Source organism: Triturus cristatus, chromosome 8 (assembly GCF_964204655.1).
Source record: "Triturus cristatus chromosome 8, aTriCri1.1, whole genome shotgun sequence".
Classification (NCBI taxonomy): domain Eukaryota; kingdom Metazoa; phylum Chordata; class Amphibia; order Caudata; family Salamandridae; genus Triturus; species Triturus cristatus.
The window spans coordinates 1,369,207,555-1,369,223,080 of NC_140591.1; positions in this window are offsets into that span (position 1 = coordinate 1,369,207,555).

Consider the following 15,526-nt stretch of genomic DNA (forward strand, 5'->3'; position numbering starts at 1 on the left):
ATGATGATATTAAATTTCGTACTGAATTGTATGATTTTAGGGCTCGAATAGGAAAATATACCTTTTATCTTTTATAATTGATATCTTCTCAGGGAACGAAATTGGTGTGTTTTTCTCTTACATTTTTTTCATTTTATTTTTTAAATGTCCATGTGATATTTTAGGACACATTTATGTTTGTACTGTGTCTTTTATGATTGAAAATTATCGAATAAAGACTAACTGAACTGAAAAAAAAAATCATCTTCTATGTATTTACTGAAACGACTCTGCATTCGACAAGCAGGGGACGAACTTTACTTCAAGAAGAAGCATACAGTTAAGAAAGTTTGTCGTACATTCTCCAGAGCTCAAAGTACTGTCCAATTTCATTTGTGGGCTCAGGGATCACTATGTTGAGATCTCAGCATTTTTTTGGCTGATTTGTTAAGAATTTTTTTTTGTTACGGCTCTATGTGCTCTTTTGAAGAAAAATTCGAAATTCATCGTAAGTGGATACTGGCTGAGTTTCCTCGAGCAGTTTCTCGTGAGCCTTCCATTGTTCCACTGTGCATTCAAGGAGCGAGTCTCTGTCTCGAGCAAGGGGCATGTGTCTGCCTCAAGCTTCAACCTTACAGCAGCCGAGTTTCCTCGAGCTGTGTCCCGTAAACTTTTCATTTGTCGGTAGCGCATGCATGGATTGTGTTACCGTTCATGATTGAAATGTATGTGGTTTCAAATGTCAGTTGTGCATACATCAAGCGCTTATTGAACCTTGTCTCTGTTTTAGCTAATCAAGAATGTAATTCTCCCTCATATCCTGCTTAAGCAACGTGCAGCATTTTTTTAAGCTCCCACAATAAAGTTTTTTTGGGCTAAACTTACCCGTGGTTACAGTTGCAGCCTCTGTACTCTTCATTCTTCTCCAACATCCTGGGCTGGCCTACGTAGTAGAGAGACAACTTATTGACAACATTCAATGAGTGTCTCCTGGAACAAACAAGTGTTTCCTGTATTGTGGGGCTACTTCAGTTTTTTCCAGCGCTCCGTGTGGACATCTGCGGTATTACAACCATTTCACAACTTCACAGAACAATGATTTTGGCCAACAGAACTTTTACATTTCATATTAGTGTGGTAAATTTTAAATTACCTGTACTTAATTTATGCGGTAAAATTCAATAAGGATAACTCAGAATAAATAAGAGGCAGAATCCGTGGTATTTGAGGTTTTAAAAGGGGGTTTATTCCTTACAAAGGAATTGGTTCGAACCAGGCAATCGGATTCCGTCACCACGAAGGTTCGGGAAGGGATTGAGCATACTTTATTGACAGGTTATCATATATATAGTCAATGCATTACAGTAAAGGCAGATGCAGGAGGCGTAACAGCTGAGAAGAGAGATAAGAATACACATACGTAATGAAAAGGCGTTACAATAGGCGTGCATAAGGGCGTGTACTAGAAACGTCATTCTGAGGATGACACAGGTGGGTGGATCCATAAGAGAATCCTGCAATGTCAGCAGAAATACATGGCAGATATGCGCGCACAGTAGCATGACGTGTGATTGACGTATAACTGGAGGGTGAAGGGGACTTGACATTTAGCCCTACATGAGGAGACAGAAGTCTGGGATGTCAGAACAACCTAATCCCAAATCGTATCTAATATCTTGTGTTTAAGGAACTGTATTATCTGGAAGGAAAGGTCTCTCAGGCAGAGGCTATCCTATACTGACTGCTAGTGCGTGTATAAGCGTCTACGTGTCTACATGAGATGCGAGGGGGCATGGGCCTACCATGGTAACAGGAGCTATGAATTACTTGCACGGGGACAGTAAGGCCGGGCCCTTTGCTCTGCAGCTGGAAGGATGTTTACCTAAACTACTAGACAGGAATGCATTTCTCGAGGAGCGGAGCAGATAACTTGAAGGTTGAATACAGTCTTGGCAGGCAACAGGCCGGGCCAGGCACCGTTAGCCGCGCAGTGAGTAAGACAAAGGTCATGGATACAGATGCAGGTCCAGGCTGGAGCATTCAGAGGCAGAAGGCAGGAAAAGGCTCGATGGCAGAATTCAGGTCCTAACTTGCCAGAGCTGAAAAACGTGAAAGGTACACCATATAAAGACGGTGGCAAGGCATACTTAGGAACGGAATATTCGACCCATTCATGGCGGATCTGAAAGAGGTCATGTTAACGTTGGACACAATTGTATTTGCGTCTTCATAGCTGGAAGTGGAGGGAACATACATGTACTTGTAGCACGTACATGGAGCCGTTGGGGTCTAAGATAGGGGACACAATTGATCATAAAAATTCATATTTCCTCATTCCCTCCTTGTCCCCTACGGACCCTTCATGATATATCGATCCTCAGGAATCCATCAATCTGTTCATGTAACATCATTTGCTCTTCTTTCTTCTTACGGTATTTTGAATGAGAACTTGAACGTGGAATACATGATGTGGCACACAGGCCGCAAATCGCTGGCCCACATTGTAGACACAGGCAGCAACTGAATACTATGAGAAGGGCAATACCTAGGAAGGATAGGACTTTCCATCCCCAGGCTGACAACACACTCCAGAACCAACCGGACCAAGTCCAGGTGCCTGGATTCTGGTGTATCTGACTTGCAATCTTATGAAGACGAGTTATGGCTTTATATACTGATGGCGCGTTTTCTGGGATGAAAACACAGCAACTCGATCCGATGACTCTACAGGCTCCGCCCCTATCGGCCAGGATGACGTCAAGGACAAGACGATTTTGGAGAACAACAATCCGCATCGCAGACTGCTCCTCCGTTAAGTTGCCTAGGGCAGAGGTAGTTTCATTCACTACTGCTTCAAGGGTTCTGGTTAATTTACGTATCAGTTTACTATTAGAGACAACACCTATGTAGGGAAAGAGACCTTTATTGAAGTCTGTGTATTGTTCCCATGCCGTTTCAGTGTAGTCGACAATCGGGAGATCTCTCTGGGGTCTATTGTGTACTAGATGGGTATTTCTATGATAATCAGGAGGGGCTAGGAAAACAGGTGGCAGAAGGAATGCAATGTAACAGGTACCATCCCAATCTAGGGGTAAACGTATATATGCGGTATGACCACAAATGAAGTAGGAATGACGGGAAGCTCTAAATGTAGACTTGCCTTGATCACTGAATTCGATCACAGTAGTACATTTACTATGACCCAGGTGTACTGAACCATTTTTTCTTACACATAATTCACCTTTGACTGGTAATACTGACATAGCAGGCAAGACTGGTGCAGCTTCGGATTCGACATTCAGAATCATGAGGTTAAGTGTAAAGTTACCTAATCCATATACTTCATTTTCTAGATCAGTTCCTGTCCTTTTGGGAAGTCCCTCTTTGTTAGGGTAGCAGGCTTTAAGCAAAACTAAGTTCAGGTTTCCCCATACCCAGTTGCTCTGGTAAACTACGGTATTTGAATCTACAGAATTAATCAAACTAAACCATGCACCACAGGAACCATTGTGTGTGAATGGATACGGAAAGAGGGGCAGAACTCCCTTGTATTTCTGGTAGGGAGGGAGTCGGCCACATATCCAACAATTTGTAGCGTTGTTGGCCTGATGGGAGTGATGTAACATACTAATGAATGTGTTGTTGCGCAGCGCAAGTCTGTAGGGCAACTCATGCGGAGGTAATTCGCTAAAAGAGTGTTCGGCAGTAACATTGAAAGCAGAATGTGCACGCTTGAAAATAGGGTAGTATATGTGCAACAGTATACTTGCAGCAATAATTAGAAGATTTAGAAAAAACATAATCAATAATGTCACTATACAGTGACTACGAAGTGATTTACAATATGCACGTTTCTTGAGCTGTTTCTGTCTATCTTTCTCTCTGTTTCGGTCTAGAGGATACATGTCAGAGACTAATTTAACCGATTCACCTAGGAGAGGACTTAAACAATTAAATTGTCTGACTTGCTAGACCTTAGTTTCAGTTTATATTCCTGGGAAGCAGTTTTCTCGACCAGGGGGAGTTTTGAGTCAGTCTGTGGAGGAGGGCAGGGCTGAGAGTTCAAATCAGAAGGCAGTCCGTGAAATTTCTTGATATGGCTCGAGTGTAGCCAAGCCTTGCGACCCTCAATCTTCACTGCTGTCTTCGTGGTCAGAAGTACTAGTTTCGGCGTTTGCCAGCGAGGCTCCAGCGGGCTCCTCCTGTCGAAATTTCTTATAAACACGTAGTCTCCGGGAACCACTTCATGGGGCTTCACCTCGGTGTTGTCGGGAAAGGCTGCAGCTACCTGTGAACGGCAAGATTGTAGTGCAGACATCAAGGAAGCAAGGTAATCTGTCAGCATATTACAATCAACATCAGTGATTTTACGAGGTATAGGCGTCCCCCAAATATTTGGTGGCCTACCGAAGACCACCTCGTACGGGGATAGCCCTGTTCGAGAATGTGCTATCATTCTCATGTAAAAGAGCGCAACTGGTAAAGCTACTATCCAGTCGACGCCTTTCTCTCTGCAGATTTTAGAAAGTCGAATTTTCAGAGTCTGGTTATGACGCTCCACGAGACCTGCTGCCTCGGGATGCCGGACACAGTGGAATTTCCATTGATAGCCTAACAGGAGTGTAATGTGTTTCATTAGCTCGGATGAGAACGGCTGACCGTTATCTGAGTACACGATACGGGGCAAACCATACCGTGGGAAGAATTCACGAACCAGCTGCTTGGCAGTGGTCGGAGCAGTGTAATCTGGGACTGGATATGCTTCTGTCCAACGAGAAAGTGTGCATACAACTACGAGGGCATATTTGAATCCTCGACAACGTTCCATCTGGATATAATCCATCTGGAGGACTTCAAAAGGGTGATCGGGAGGTTGAAATCCACCTTGCTCTACAGGAACGCCTTTACCTGGGTTGAACTGACAACAAATCATGCAAGTACGCACTTTCTGTTTGGCTGCAGCTCGTAAGTGTTTATTGAACCAAATGTTTTGAATACTGTCTAACATAGCTTTCTCTCCTAGATGCGCTGGACTATGTATTGTGTTAATGATAACTTGAACCATTGAGTCGGGGAGAAACCATGTAGATTTTCCCTTCGTCATCCATCCCTGATCTGTTTGGATCCCTCCTAGTTCAGTCCATTTCTTGATTTCCTCTGGTGTAGCATGTGTCTGTATGTCAATTACATCAAGGGCGGGATCCCTGACTGTCATGCAGTGTGTCGATGTCGGAACTATTGTCTTTGTCAAGTCAGTTGCATGAGTCCGATTCTGCGCTGTTTGCTTAGCTGTTCGGTCTGCTAGGTCGTTACCCTGGGAAATGATATCGGTGACTTTTGTATGGGCCTGGCTTGCACTTCATGATAGATATCGCAGTAGGCAGATGTATTGCATCTAACAGAGCTTGAATGAGGGGACCGTGTTGAATGTTGGCACCGTGAGAAGTTAAATAACCTCTCTCTCGCCAGAGGACTCCGAAGTCGTGTACAACTCCGAATGCATAACGTGAATCTGTGTATATGTTAACTCTCTTATTTTTGGCTTGAATACAGGCTTGTGTCAGAGCGATGAGCTCTGCTGCTTGAGCTGACAATGTGTCAATACAATTCGTTTCAATAACTTCGGTGTCTGTTGTGACTGCGTAAGCGGCCACTAACTCTCCTGTACTTGTTCTCATGCATGAACCATCCACATAAAGTGTCAGGTCTGGGTCTGGTAATGGAATGTCTGTCAAGTCTTGTCTGGGTTTCGTCGTAATAGTAATGACTTCAATACAATCATGTGCCAATGGGTCTGTTCCACTTAATGGCAAAAGTGTGGCAGGATTTAATGTACTACAGCGTCTGATTTCTATGTGTGGCTGAAACAATGTTAATTCATAACCTGTCAATCGTGCTATAGTCAAGTGCTGGGTCTGAGTTCGGTTTAAAAGAACTTCCACGGAATGTGGAACTTGCACTGTCAATTGGTGTCCTAATACTATGGAATCGCTTTGTCTGATCGCTAAAGCTGTCGCTGCGACTGATTTCAGGCACGTAGGCAGAGCCTGGGCTACTGGATCTAATGTGCTAGAAAAGTAAGCACACGGTTTGTGTGAACCTGCTTGTTCCTGAGTGAGTACTGACAAGGCAGTACCTTCGCGTTCTGTAACAAAAAGTGTAAAAGGCTTACTGTAACATGGTGTCGCTAAAACAGGTGCTTGACATAAGGCTTTCTTTAAGTCTTCAAAAGCTTGTGTATGTTCCTGAGTCCAAGGGAGGACAGTCGATGTCGCTGCCTCCTGGGTTGTCAACTGAATGAGTGGCTTTACTAGAAATGCATATTGGGGAATCCATTGTCTACAGTACGAAGTGAGACCTATGAAGGCCCGCACCTCCTTTTGTGTCTTGGGTGGTGACATGTTTACAATTAACTGGATGCGGTCAGGTGTGAGCTGTCTCCCCCCTTTGGACAGCAAGTGCCCAAGGTACACAACTTGCTGAACACAGAATTGCAGCTTCGAAGGGGACACCTTGTGCCCCTTGTCGGCCAGAAAATGTAAAACCGTCAGTGATGCTTTTTCACATTCGGGCTCGCTTCGGGCGGTAATCAGCAGATCATCGACATACTGAAGCAGGGTAGTGTTAACAGGCATGTGGATACTGTCAAGTTGTCTTTTCAGTGCTTGGCTGTAGATGCTGGGGCTTTCTGTGAATCCTTGAGGTGCGCGTGCAAATTTGAAGCTTCGTCCATTTAAACAGAATCCGAACAAATATTGGCTTTCCGGATCGATTGGGACGCTAAAGAAGGCGTTCTTGAGGTCAATTACAGTAAAGAACGTTGCTTCTGAATCAATAGCTGTCAATAATGAAGAGATATCTGGAACCACGGGGTACTGTGGTACGATGCATTTATTCAATTCGCGCAGATCAATAATTAATCGATAAACTGGGGGTGCTTTTGGATCAGTACGTTTAAGAATCGGAATGATTGGAGAATTACATACATTGGAGTCGGTTTCCACAACCACTCCTTGTGCAATGAGCTCGTCAATGATTTGCAGCAAAGCCACTACAGCATCTGGAGGTAACTTGTATTGTCGAATTCGTGGTAATACCACTCCTGCTTTGAGTGTGACTCGATATGGTGTAATGTGCATACAACCTACATCAGTGGGGCCTTGTGCCCATAAATGTGCAGGGACATTCTGTAACCGGTGATCCATGTCTCTAAATACGTAGTGACCTTTAAAGTCACGCAAAAATAGTCGTACCCCTTCCGGGGAACAACATATTACAGCTCCTAGAGCTTTCAGTGTCTTTATACCTAACAAGTTTTCTGGGCATGATTTTGTAAGCAATAGATCTGTAGTCCGTGTCAATGGACCAACTGCAAGAGGAAGAGGTTGCGATACTTCGTTAACAATAGGCTTTCCTGAAAATCCAAGGGAAACATTCTGTGAGCCTGAGAGGGGTGCCCCTGGAACCTCGTCGTGACTTATAGTTGTTCTGCTTGCCCCTGTATCAATTAGAAACTTTCTGTCTTTCCCTAATACTTGACTATGTACATAAGGACCCTCTTGATCTACAGGAACCTCAATAAGAGGCAAGCCAACCTCCCTCTCTAGGCTGTTTCATGTGTATCGCTGATAATCGGGATAGTCATTTTGTGCATACTGGTACATCTGTTGTGTCGTGTTTTGTGTTGCGGCACTAGGCTGTGGCTGTGGTACTGCTACGGTCTGTTGTGAAGCTTGCATAGGCTGTACATTCTGAGGTACTTGTTGTTGGATCTGATCCTGTCTAGGTGGACGCGGTCTCTCCTTGGTTTTACCCGTAGAGATATTATGTTTCAGAACTGCACAATTGTTTATATAATGACCTGGCTGTTTACAATAGTTGCATGTCCCTTTAACAGGAGCCGCTGAATTACTGGACTGTGTCGCACCCTTTTTATGACCGTCAGCTGGAACTGACTGGGCAACGAGCATTTTCATTTTCGTGTCTTTCATACGTCTTTGTTCGTGTTCATGTTCTTCTCTGATTCTATTCTGGTGGTACTGTAACATTTGTAACATTTGTGAAGGGGTATTAGCTTGCCAAGAGCTCTCTACTTTCAATACTCTGTTCTTAACCTGGGGCAAGGAATTCTCGACTAATTTTGTTACAAAAAGATGTGGATATGAATCGCTACTTGCTTTCAGACCGCTATTAATACCAAAACATTTTTCAAATCGGGAATAAAAATCACTAGTGTCTTCATCGGGTTTCTGTTTGCAGGCTGAGATTGCACCCCAGTCTTCCTTTTTCGTAGTTAATAAACGTGGCAATACTTGTACTAACAATCCTGGTAACGCTTTAGTTTTGTCCCCAAGCCCTAGGCCTGGAGTTCTGGTATTTTCTTCGTTTTCTAATGCTGTCCAATCAATCTTTTGCTCTCCCACCTCCCATTCTTTTTCTTTGAGTTTCTCGTAAATACCGGCAGGCAATAATACTTTTAATATTTTCATAATGTCAGGATATGTATAATCACCCATGAGTAACATGTCTTTTATTTCACGGTGGAAACCTGCTGGATCTCTGTCATGGCTGGGCACTAATTTTTTCATTTCCAATAATTCTATTTTAGTTATAGGCGTGTACACAAACACGCGTCTAAAAGTATTATCATCATTTCTAACTGGGTGCACTTCGCGTAAGGGATTCTGTCTGTCTATGTAATACATTTTTCTTTCCATGGAGGGAGCTGGATCAAGCTGTGGACACAGAAAGGTACTGTATCTGTGCCGATGTTCTAGAATTACTTTAATTAGATCGGTACCTAGACCTCTCCATTTCTTCATGAGTAGTTCTATCAGTATATCAGGTAGGGGACCAGGATCGGAGTGTTGGCCTTTATACAATATAAGGAGGTGTTGTATCATGTACATACCAGCTAAACGCTGTTCGTCTGGTGAAAGATTCAAAAACGTGTGTGCTAGCGCGTCATCACTATATTTATCAGAACTGTCAGCCCATTGTACTGCTGACCTGGCTAATTCTTGTTCATCCATAGAATCGAGTACATGGTACCCCATTCGTTCTTGAAGTATTTTATCAGTAGCCTGAAATAAGTGTTCAGGGGTCTTTGGATTTGACATGGCTGCTTGAAAAATTCTCTTACTTTCTGGACGTATCGAACGCATTGAATTATTAAAAGATCTTCCCTTACCTACATACGCTATCATTTCTCTAGCTGGTAATTGTAATTGTCCTGTTGTTGTTTCTAGTTGTTCCTCCTCCCCCGAGGATTCAGTCTTATCTGCATCTATTTCTCTTTCAGGCTGTTCTCTTTCACATATTTGTTCTACTGTTTTTCGGATCCTCCGGTACATATTTTCTATACTACTCTGTTTATCATGTTTTCCGTCTGCTATATTCTGACCCCATTTGTTAAGTGCTTTCATTTCTTCCGGGTCTACACCTGGCCTATCTCTGTTTCTTATCAGGCAGTTTATGAAGAAGCGTAACAACAGTTTTTGTGTGTCCACTTTCTGGTATGCCATGGCCTCGCCAATACTTTCAGGACCTTGCCCTGTTTGGACAAAGTGATATATTTTGTCTAGATGATCAATCATTCCTGGTAGTATCATTAAATAGTTCGCAACTCGTCGTAGACGTACTGATGATAGCATCATTCTGTCGTCTTTACCGGGTACTGGATCATATCTACAGTCTGTAAGAGGCTCTTTAAGTATGTCGTAATTCGCTGTTTGAGGTGTACGTTGGTGTGCTAAATCCCTATAAGTCAATCGACGTGCTGATGGCGGCGTATGAAAACCTCCTGTTGCACCTCCTGAGGTGCCAGGTCCAGAAGGATTTGTTGGGTGTAAGGTAGGGAGAATAGGTGCAGGAAGGAGTGGAGGAACAGGCGGAAGGTTTGGAACAGACGGAGGAGTAGTATGTTGCTGCAGAAGTGGGGGCAGATTATCTCGGGGTCGAGCGCCGTTAGCAGGTGGTGTGCGTGGCGGCGGAACATTAACATATTCGGGGGCTGCATCGTCTAAATAGGAAGAAAGGAAAATGTCCTTTGCGGTCTTGGGGTGCAATTTAGTCGGAAGCAATGGAGATGGCAGATCTTTCGGTATTTCCAGGGTGGCCTTAGGTAAACCCTCGGCCAGAAGAGGATACATACCATTCATAAGAGTGTTTCGTTGTCTGTCTACTTGTTCTGCTTTTACTCGGATACCTTCCTCAACTAATACGTTTTCTCGAGCTTTGTCTGAATCTTCCCTACTTTTCTCTTCTTTTCTGAGCGCTTTCTCTGTGCGTCTATGCGATTCTTTACGCCATAATTCAATGGCATCTTTCTGTGACTGTCTGGCTTTCTTTTTCCATAATGCTTCTTCTACTCTCATGATGCAATCTGCATCCCATGTCCCAGCAGTGGGCCATATCTGATTCTCTGCTAAATCCTTGGTGTAGTCCACCCATAAATCGAGATATAATACGGCATCTAGGCCATGTTTATGGTACATAAAGTACCCTGGAGTGTCCCTAGGTGGAATGGGAACGGCTTCCTCGAGTAACCCTTTTCTAGTTTTTATCTGTCTTAATTTTGAGAATAACGGCATCTTAAACCTTGCTACTTGATTCTTACTCGGACTTGAACACAATTAATACAATAAACACAGTAATGAAGATCGAACAATCACTCATACCATGACATTTAAAACATATTAAAACACTTTAAAACGAACAATGATAATTAGAATAAAACTAGTTAACTGCATAATACTGGATATACTGCTAAACAGTACAGATACACTGCTAAAACAGTGCAGACCAGGTCTGTGTACCCAAACCCGTCTTGACCGGCACAAACTAATGCGCACGTCTAGATGCGTCCCCAGCAACGGTACTCACCGGGAAGCACGGAACGGAACAGAAAGCCTCGGAAACTCTGAACTGGACTGGACCGGACTGGACTCGACTCGTGACTTAGGTACTTCGGAACTTCGGAACCTGGTGGGCCTCTGTATACCTCGGATCTTGCTCTCTCAGCTAGGCTCTGGTCGGGATCCTCCGCACTCCTCACCGCCTCGTCTGGGTGTTGATCGCAGCCTCAGTCACCTCCGTTGGCCTGAGGGAGGTACAGGAAATCCTGCGGGTACGCGTAGTTGTCCGTCCGGCTGTGGCAGGAGACCGGGTCTGCAATGCACCTCCGGCGCGTGGGGTGGGGGAGGAGTCCCTGTTCGGGCGCCAATTCTGTGGTAAATTTTAAATTACCTGTACTTAATTTATGCGGTAAAATTCAATAAGGATAACTCAGAATAAATAAGAGGCAGAATCCGTGGTATTTGAGGTTTTAAAAGGGGGTTTATTCCTTACAAAGGAATTGGTTCGAACCAGGCAATCGGATTCTGTCACCACGAAGGTTCGGGAAGGGATTGAGCATACTTTATTGACAGGTTATCATATATATAGTCAATGCATTACAGTAAAGGCAGATGCAGGAGGCGTAACAGCTGAGAAGAGAGATAAGAATACACATACGTAATGAAAAGGCGTTACAATAGGCGTGCATAAGGGCGTGTACTAGAAACGTCATTCTGAGGATGACACAGGTGGGTGGATCCATAAGAGAATCCTGCAATGTCAGCAGAAATACATGGCAGATATGCGCGCACAGTAGCATGACGTGTGGTTGACGTATAACTGGAGGGTGAAGGGGACTTGACATTTAGCCCTACATGAGGAGACAGAAGTCTGGGATGTCAGAACAACCTAATCCCAAATCGTATCTAATATCTTGTGTTTAAGGAACTGTATTATCTGGAAGGAAAGGTCTCTCAGGCAGAGGCTATCCTATACTGATTGCTAGTGCGTGTATAAGCGTCTACGTGTCTACATGAGATGCGAGGGGGCATGGGCCTACCATGGTAACAGGAGCTATGAATTACTTGCACGGGGACAGTAAGGCCGGGCCCTTTGCTCTGCAGCTGGAAGGATGTTTACCTAAACTACTAGACAGGAATGCATTTCTCGAGGAGCGGAGCAGATAACTTGAAGGTTGAATACAGTCTTGGCAGGCAACAGGCCGGGCCAGGCACCGTTAGCCGCGCAGTGAGTAAGACAAAGGTCATGGATACAGATGCAGGTCCAGGCTGGAGCATTCAGAGGCAGAAGGCAGGAAAAGGCTCGATGGCAGAATTCAGGGCCTAACTTGCCAGAGCTGAAAAACGTGAAAGGTACACCATATAAAGACGTTGGCAAGGCATACTTAGGAACGGAATATTCGACCCATTCATGGCGGATCTGAAAGAGGTCATGTTAACGTTGGACACAATTGTATTTGCGTCTTCATAGCTGGAAGTGGAGGGAACATACATGTACTTGTAGCACGTACATGGAGCCGTTGGGGTCTAAGATAGGGGACACAATTGATCATAAAAATTCATATTTCCTCATTAGTCACACTGGGCCCGATTCACAGAACTAACTTAAGACAAAATCCTAAACTTACTACCATTTTGGTATTCACAGAAGGCACTTACTCATTTTGGTATTCACAGAAGGCACTTACTCATTTCGGTATTCACAGAAGTTAGGAGTCCTAACTTTAGGACTCCTAAATGCCTTCTGTGAATACCGAAAGTCTTAAAATTAGGATTTTTCTCAGTTTAGTAGTAGTATAGTTAGGACTCCTAACTTTAGGACTCCTAAATGCCTTCTGTGAATACCGAAAGTCTTAAAATTAGGATTTTTCTCAATTTAGTAGTCCTAAATTTAGGACTCCTAACTTTAGGTCTCCTAAATGCCTTCTGTGAATACCGAAAGCCTTAAAATTAGGATTTTTCTCAGTTTAGTAGTAGTATAGTTAGGACTCCTAACTTTAGGACTCCTAAATGCCTTCTGTGAATACCGAAAGTCTTAAAATTAGGATTTTTCTCAATTTAGTAGTCCTAAGTTTAGACTTAGGACTACTAAATTGAGAAAAATCCTAATTTTAAGACTTTCGGTATTCACAGAAGGCATTTAGGAGTCCTAAAGTTAGGAGTCCTAACTATACTACTACTAAACTGAGAAAAATCCTAATTTTAAGACTTTCGGTATTCACAGAAGGCATTTAGGAGTCCTAAAGTTAGGACTCCTAACTTCTGTGAATACCGAAATGAGTAAGTGCCTTCTGTGAATACCAAAATGAGTAAGTGCCTTCTGTGAATACCAAAATGGTAGTAAGTTTAGGATTTTGTCTTAAGTTAGTTCTGTGAATCGGGCCCAGTGATTCTGGTAATCTTTTTCACCTTTTTTTTCTCTTCTCTTTCTTTATTTTATCGTCTTTATGAATGTTAAAAGTAACATATATAAAGGAGCTCATCATTTTGTTTCTAAAAAAAAAACAAGAGCCATACTTTATAACTCTTTGTCCCAATGCAAATGGTTACACTTCCTAGTACGAACCACCTTTAAAATGGTGTTTGTGGTACAGATCTTTCAATTCCTATTTAGCGGCAATTGATGGACTAAAATTCAAAGCAGATAGAAAACTCAGTCTTATGTGTTATTATCGAGGTGTACAGGGTCAAAATGTGTTTGACCATCTGCCAGAATACACAGGTCATGATAGTGAAGATCTGGATGAGTATCAATTGGCAGTGAAACAACTGTACATACTTCAAGGGAACGTTAATTTGGTTGTACACAGCCACAAGTTTTTTACTCGTGTTTAAGTACCCAATGAATCCATTGACTCCTATGTCACTGCCTTTTAAAATGTTAGCTGGTTACTTTGACTTTAAAAATTTCACTTCTCAATAAATTAGTGACCAGATAGTATGCAGGTGTTATTCAAAAGAAATTCAGCAAAAAATATTATTTTGCAAGAAACCATCCGTGGATGAGGCCATAGATATTGCAAAAAGCATTGAATGCTCACAACTAGACGCCAAATAGTTCGAAGTTGTGGCGCCATCTGCAGGAGTAGCAAGCCTCAATTCTACTACCAAAGGTTCACATGTCTGATTCTAGTTATTCAAATTCAAAAGGGGAAGGGACTGGAGAAACTAATACTAGAGGAGGCAAGGGTATAAGTTCTCGTCGCAATTTTTCCAAACTGCAGTGTTTCAGATGTGGTTCTTCCAGTCATGTATCGAGTTATAAAAATTGCCCAGCTGTAGCACAGGAATGCTGGAAATGTAAGAAGTTTGGTCACTTTAGCCAAGTGTGCAGGGGTGGCAGACGCATTTCTGTCTAGAGCATACAAGACTGTGCAGTATATCATGAGCATGAAAACATTGAGAAAAAAGTGGAGGAATATTCAAACTGATAAGAATTTTGGTGATCCCTTCGTACATATAGAAATTGAGGGCTTTACTGATAGATTCTGGAGCTAGGATAACTATCATCTCAATTGAAAAATACAGGGAGTCTTGGTCACACAAGTTGTTGCTACCCCCAATGTGATCACCACTGCATTTAAAGGAAGCATAATAGATCTGGGAGGGTACGTTTGGGGAGATATCAAATTTGATGACAAAACTATACATGGTAACGTTTATGTAGCTTGTAAAGACATAAATGTATTGGGTTGATGGAATCAAGCAGAGTTTAGCATGGTCATCAACCCAGGCCAGAAATAATCTGTTTCTTCGAATAATTCAGTGTTGGATCATGTGCATTGGAAAAAAAGATTAATTGTGTTTTTCATAAGATAAGATGTGCCGCATGTGAAACACAAGCTCTGTAATGTTCCACATAGTATCAGGAGTAAATTGTCTATGATGTTAACAAAGATGCAAAGTGATGGGATATTGCCACTTTGTGGTTTTCTCCCATTGTGTTAGCTAAAAAGAAGTCTGGTGAACTACGCCTCTGTGTAGATTTGAGGTCTCTCAATAATGTCATTTTGGTGATTTAATCAGAGCTGTATGTCAATCCAAATGGTTTTCGAAGTTGGATTTGCGAACAGCTTACCATCAGGTGGTTTTAGATGAGCAGTCTTGTCATTTAGAAGCTTTTGTTACACCTGATGGTACATTTCAATTTTGCTGCATGCCATTTGGATTGGCCTTGGCAGCTTTGGTGTTTCAGAAAATGATGACCAATATGTTTAAAGATGTATCCAATGTTGTTATTTTCCAGGATGATATAGTGGTGCACACTGACACACAAGAAAAACCCAATGAGATTGTTGAACAAGTACTGGAGATGTTACAAAATAATGGTGTAACAATCAGAGAAGACAAATGTATATTTGCCGTGGGCGAAGTTGAATATTCGGGTCCCATCCTTTCTAAAGAGGGTGTCAAACCTAATCCCAGCATTGTAGAAGGGATCGTAAATGCTCCCCACCCAGGCGATAAGGAACAACTAAGATCATTTTTTGGGTTGTGCAAATTTTTATACACAATTCATAATTTTTTTTGCTGATCTTACAGAATGTTTTAGAGGTTTGCTGAAGAAAGGTGCACATTTTATTTGGACATTTACCTTTCAAGGAAACTTTGAGCTGATAAAATAATAAACATTTTAGCAGCTTTGGGCCCTCAAGCATATGTGTAGGGGAAAGATACCTACGTGACGGTTG